This window comes from Rhinolophus sinicus, linkage group LG13 (genome assembly GCF_036562045.2).
Source record: "Rhinolophus sinicus isolate RSC01 linkage group LG13, ASM3656204v1, whole genome shotgun sequence".
NCBI lineage: Eukaryota > Metazoa > Chordata > Mammalia > Chiroptera > Rhinolophidae > Rhinolophus > Rhinolophus sinicus.
Genome location: NC_133762.1, coordinates 22903750 through 22909749, shown reverse-complemented (window position 1 = coordinate 22909749; position 6000 = coordinate 22903750).

Below are 6000 nucleotides of genomic sequence, written 5' to 3'. Positions count from 1 at the left end.
TAGAACTGAATTACCAACAACATGGTTTGAGCAATGATATTATGATTGCAAGTCATTTTTCTCAACTGACTTTCTAAGTCCTGATACAAGATCTAGGGCAGCTGCTTACGTTGCAAGGTCAATGCATTAGTAATGCATAGATTCTCAAAGCAATTTCGACACTGGCATGGAAATGTGTACGTTCCCTAAACTTTGCTTCAGACATTTGAAATTCCTTCTGAACTGGGTAAATGGAATGCATCTATAAACTGTACCTTTTGTTATAATTAACTCAATTGCTCCTGGGGTTCATAATTTGGTCAGCCTAATCTGGCCTGACAAGCCAATTCTTTGTTCCATTGCTATTCCATAGTGCAGATTTTAATCTCTAACAATTAATAACTCATTCCTACATATCAGAAAGTTCACGACTGCCAGGGTAGGCATTTTTGAAGTTGTGTGTACAGGTCTCTAGGGAGACAATAAATGTTTGTGGAGTGAATGCACACTCCTTTAAAATTCTCATTTCGATGAATGGAATTTGCCTCTAAATGCTTGAAATTTTGCACTTAAATGGCATCTCAACAGAGAACAATTCTAGTGAGAGGGATATCTAGAAAGATATCTTGGTTCTCAATCTGGGGTGATTTCACTCCCCAGGGGACATTTGGCTATTTTCTGGTGACATCTCTTGTGGTCACAACTGAGAGAGGCTGGTATGGGCTTCTAGTAGGTAGAGAACAGGAGTACTACTAAAAATTCCACAATGCACAGGCTAGCCACCCACAACAAAGAATTATTTAGCTCTAAATGTCGCTCATGCTGGGGCTGAGATACCTTGATCCACTGGGGTTGGTCTGAATAATTCTGTTAAAACATTCACACTAAATGAAGTGATAAAATCTAATTTTTAAGACCTTGGGTTTTACAGTCATATCCTAGCTCCATGTCTAGGCTCTCCCTTACCAGGCAAATGACTTCAGATAAGTTTCTTAATTTATCCAAACCTGTTTATTCATTTGTATCTTGGGTTGATAATAGCAATGCCTGCTTGCTGTGGCTGTCGCATAAAATGGAACAATATATGCAGAGTGCTGAGCACGTTCCTGGCACACAGTAAGCACTTTAGTAAATGACAGTTAGTAATGCATAGATTATTAGCTTCTCTGTGTAGAGTACAGTGGCAGCATGCTCCAAGATGTCCCCCAATGATTTTTACCTTCTGGTATTCAAGCCCTCGTGTTGTCTGTCCCCTCCTGTACTGAGCAGGGCAGACCTGTATAACCAATAAAAGACTGTATAACCAAAATAAATGACATGTGTGACTTGAAAGCTTATGTCCCAAAAGAAAATGTGGCTTCTGCCTTGCCGTTTCTTGGATTGCTCTCACTGGGGGAGGTCAGCTGTGTTGTGAGTACTCTCAAGCAGCCCCACGGAGACGTCCATGTAGTGAGGGACTAAGTCTCCTTACCAACGACCAGCAACTTGCCTGCCCTGTGAGGGAGCCATCTTGGGAGCAGGTTCCCCAGTCTCAGTTGAGCTTTCAGATGACTGCAGCCCCAGCCAATATCTGAATCCCAGCCTCCTAGGAATAAATTCCTGCCCCACAGAAACTGTATGATGTAAATTCTTTTAAGCCGTTATAGTTTTGGTCATTTATTATGCAACAATAGATGACTGACATAAGTAACTTACATTATTTCTATACCCACTGGTTGTCTCCCTGTAGTCCAAAGAAGAAAAGAGGGATGGCGAAGGATATTCCTGCTTCATTTTGTGAAGAAATGAAGACTTGGGGAAAGAGGCGTCTTCCCAGTTAGTACAATCACAGGCCATTTGATTGGGCAGTGATTGGAAACCTCACCTCAAGGTAGATTTGAATTTGAAGCCTAGATCTGCCACTTTCTAGCCAAGTAACATGTCTAAGCATTGATTGTTTAATTCTAGGTCAGCAATAGCACCTTTGTGATAAGGGTCTGTGGGAATTACAAGAGATAAACTTGTAGAATGCTTAGTGCCATGAGTGGCTGGGGACAAGCGCTCTATAAATGTTTATGGAATAAATAGATGTTATGTTGTAGGTACGGTGTTTGTTTTGAATCGAATAATTCTATATTTCTATCCACTCCTTTGCCATTCAAAGATTTGGAAATGAATCAAAAGCCCATGATACATGGTCTGTGGCATTTTGTTGAGGTTGGAATTAGAAATATGTCATTTATATTGTGGGATTGGGTAGATGTCAGTTAGTCAATAATTTCCCAGTTTACTTGTCCTTCTGCTTTCTATGCCGCTTTTGTCACTCATCAAAGCTGGGACTAGAGTAAGGCGAGTAAGGCTCTTATTCTAATGACAAAATTTAAGGAGGTTCCAAAAAGCTTAGTAGTCAAGATAAATATTTTAATGCAATATTAAAAAAAATGCAACTGTCAAACTATAGTGCCCAGGCTGGACACCTGTTCTTGTAAATAAAGTTTTATTAGAAGTTCACTCAAGTCTGTGAACTCAATAACTCTCGTCAAGCATTTAAAAAGTGTTGTTTTTTTAAATTTATTTTTCGTAATTGTTTTTGCTTTTAATTACATAGAAAATGTTGCACCCAAGTGATATTCACCAATGTAAGCAATTGTTAAGTTAATGGCATTTATCCTCTGAAAGGAGTTGGCACCAGTTCGGAACCTGTGTCACCTTATGTGAACACAGTAGATGTGTCTTCTCTCAGGTCTTGCTCCATCCTAAGTCACGTGATTTGCACCAAAAATTTTGGAACTAAAAATATGTTTTCTAAACTTGTGATTTTTTGAAGAGCAGGATTCCAAGCCCTATTATTAAGTTCTAAGGCTAAAGAAGTCAGGGGAAACGAATAGAGGAAGAGAAAAGTAGAAGTAAAAAAAATAATAGAAATGAAATCATCAATTAGTGAAATGGAGAAAGAAAAACCAGAGCTTTTGTTCTTTGAAAAGACTAATGACATAGATTCTTGGTGCGATACAGAGAGCATACAAATAAATAATGATGCGAATTTAAAAATCCTACAATTATATAGTAACTATTTTAACAATTGTGAGAGAATTACACTGAGCAACTATGGGTCAATAAATGTCTAAATCTAAATGGGATTGACAAGTTTCTAGAAAAGATGTAAATTACTTACCCTGACCCGGGAAGAAAAAGGAAATCTGAATAAACCAGTACCCATCAAACAAATGGATGTGGTGGTCACACATCATGTCAGGGCTGGCTCTACTGCTGGCTCCGCTGGTCTGGGGTCTGACGGGGACAGTCACATGAGGCCCCACACTTAGAAGGGCCCTACGCTGTTCTAGCATCTTGAATCTCTTCTTATTATTTTAAACAAGGACCTACTCATGGTCATTTTATGCTGGACCCTGCAAATTACAGAGCCAGTCCTGTCCACACCTGTATAGTTTTATAGGTGAGTTTTACAACTAACTTTTAAGTTATTGATAATCCAAAGCTTTTTGGAAAACAGGAAAGAAGGCAAGTTGCCTAGTTCATTTTAGAAGACTAATGTAGCTTTGTGAGTTTCCAAGATCTCTTGATCAAAGTTATCTAGAAATTTAGGGATAAAATGGGATTTCATCAGATCTGACAGAACATGAATAACTACCACAGTCATTCATTACCTAAGAAGTTTGAAATTGAATTGTCTTTTTCTCAAATGAAGTTGTTTTCTGCTTTTTTTTTCTTCCCTGGTCCCAACAAAGAACATGCTACACAAGCTTATCCTGAGTTCATTCTGGATTAGTTGATGAGTTAACTATTTTAAGCTCTTCCGGAACTTGTAAACTTTTAAAGCCTTAATATGTATTTTTTTCCAGGTCACTTGCTGGTGAACCTTGGAAAGATTTGGCAAATTGAATTAATGTGTGTCCAAATCCAAAGTCATACTCAGCGCCTTTCTCTGGAAACTGTCAGAAAAAAAAAAAAAAAAATAGATGAATTAGTCTCAGGAATCTCATTAAGAATGTAATGGCAACATATGTGTTTTATTCTGCTGTTTCTGTAGTTCTGATCTAGCCACCACTGCATGTTTAGAAGGCAATCATGAGCTAGCTATTCTTTGTGGCCTTATGATTACTTGCTCATTTTAATCAATTATCTGCTTCTGTTATTTCATGAAAACCAGAAGCTACTTCATTGATGTCTCAAAAACAACAGTGCGTCTCTTTTTATTCACTTTCATGTTTTCTTCCTTGCTTTCATTTATTCATTTTCAATGAGGAGTAAAATAATTTCCTACAATTTGAGTATTAATAAATCCAAGCTTGAAAGGTAAGATGAGCTTGTCCGCCTAGTGAAATACACTGGAGAACAGAGAATGTCCAAGTGGGAATCAGGAACAACTCTTGTACTATGATAACAGAATGCCTCTATCTTTAATGAGTATACACTTGAATACATAAGGATTTAATAGATATTGGATAAATCAGTGCATGATGCTGGTTCTGATGGTTCATTCAAGATTTAGTAGGTTTCTTCTTGGACTTTCCTTTGTCATAGGAGGCCACCCTCAGTTCCTTGCCATGTGGTTCTCCCAACACAGCTACTTACTCATCGCAACCAGCAAAGGAGAGAGTCTCCTGGGAGTACAGATGCTACAGTCTTCTGTAACATCATCAGGAGAGTAACATCCTGTCACCTTTGATATATTCTATTGGTTAGAAGCAAGGTCTTGCCCATATCAAGGTCGTGGGGAGGGGAGGTTACACCAAGAAATTACTCTCAGGAGGTGGGGAACATGGGCCGATTGAGTGACCTCCACAATCAGACTTCCTGGGTTCTCATCCTCATCCCATTGCATACTAACTAGGTCCGTGAAATTTAAGCATCTTATTAATCTCCAAGCCTCAGTTTCCTCAACTGTAAAATGAAAAGTCTACTCACACCTTCACTGTAGGGTGATTACATTTCAGCAGTTCTTAATGTCCTGTCATGCTGGTGCCATGTTCATGATTGTTGCCTAATTTTTTTTAAATTAAAATTTATTTGGGTGACAATGGTTAGTAAAATCACAGTTTTCAAGTGTACAATTCTATAATACATGATCTATGTATCATATTGTGTGCTCACCACCCAGAGTCAGTTCTCCTTCCATCACCATATATTTGACCCCCTTTACCCTCTTCTACAATCCCCTCCCCCCTTACCGTCCAGTGACCACTAAATTATTGTCTGTGTCTATGAGTTTTTGTTTCTTTGTTTGTCTTATTCCTTTGTTGCTTTCAGTTTTATATCTCACATATCAGCGAAGTCATATGGTTCTCCACTTTTTCTGATGTATTTTGCTTAGCATAATAATCTCAAGATCCACAATGTTGTCTCAAATGGCACTATTTCATCTTTTCTTATGGCAGAGTAGTATTCCATTGTGTATATATACCACATCTTCTTTATCTAATCATCTATCGAAGGACACTTTGGTTGTTTCCATGTCTTGGCCACCGTAATTAAAGCTGCAATGAACATCGGAGCACATATATCTTTATGGAGAAATGTTTTCATATTTTTTTGGGTAGATACCCAGGAGAGGGATTGCTGGGTCATATGGCAATTCTATTCGTAATTTTTTGAGGAACCTCCACACTGCCTTCCATAGCGGCTGCACCAATCTGCATTCCCACCAACAGTGTATGAGGGTTCCTTTTTCTCCACAGCCTCTCCAACACTTGTTACTGTTTGTCTTGTTGATGATAGCCATTCTGCCTGGGGTGAGGTGATATCTCATTGTGGTTTTTATTTGCATGTCTCTGATGATTAGTGATGTTGAGCATCTTTTCATATGTCTGTTTGCCATTTGTATTCTTCTTTGGAGAAATGTCTACTCAGGTCCTCTGCTCATTTTTTAATTGGGTTGTTTGCCTTTTTGTTGTTGATTTGTATGAGTTCCTTATATTTTTTTGATATTAGCCCTTTATTGGAGGCGTTCTTTGCAAATATCTGCTTCCATTCGGTTGGTTGTCTCTTTGTTTTGTTGATGGCTTTTTTTGCTCTGCAGAA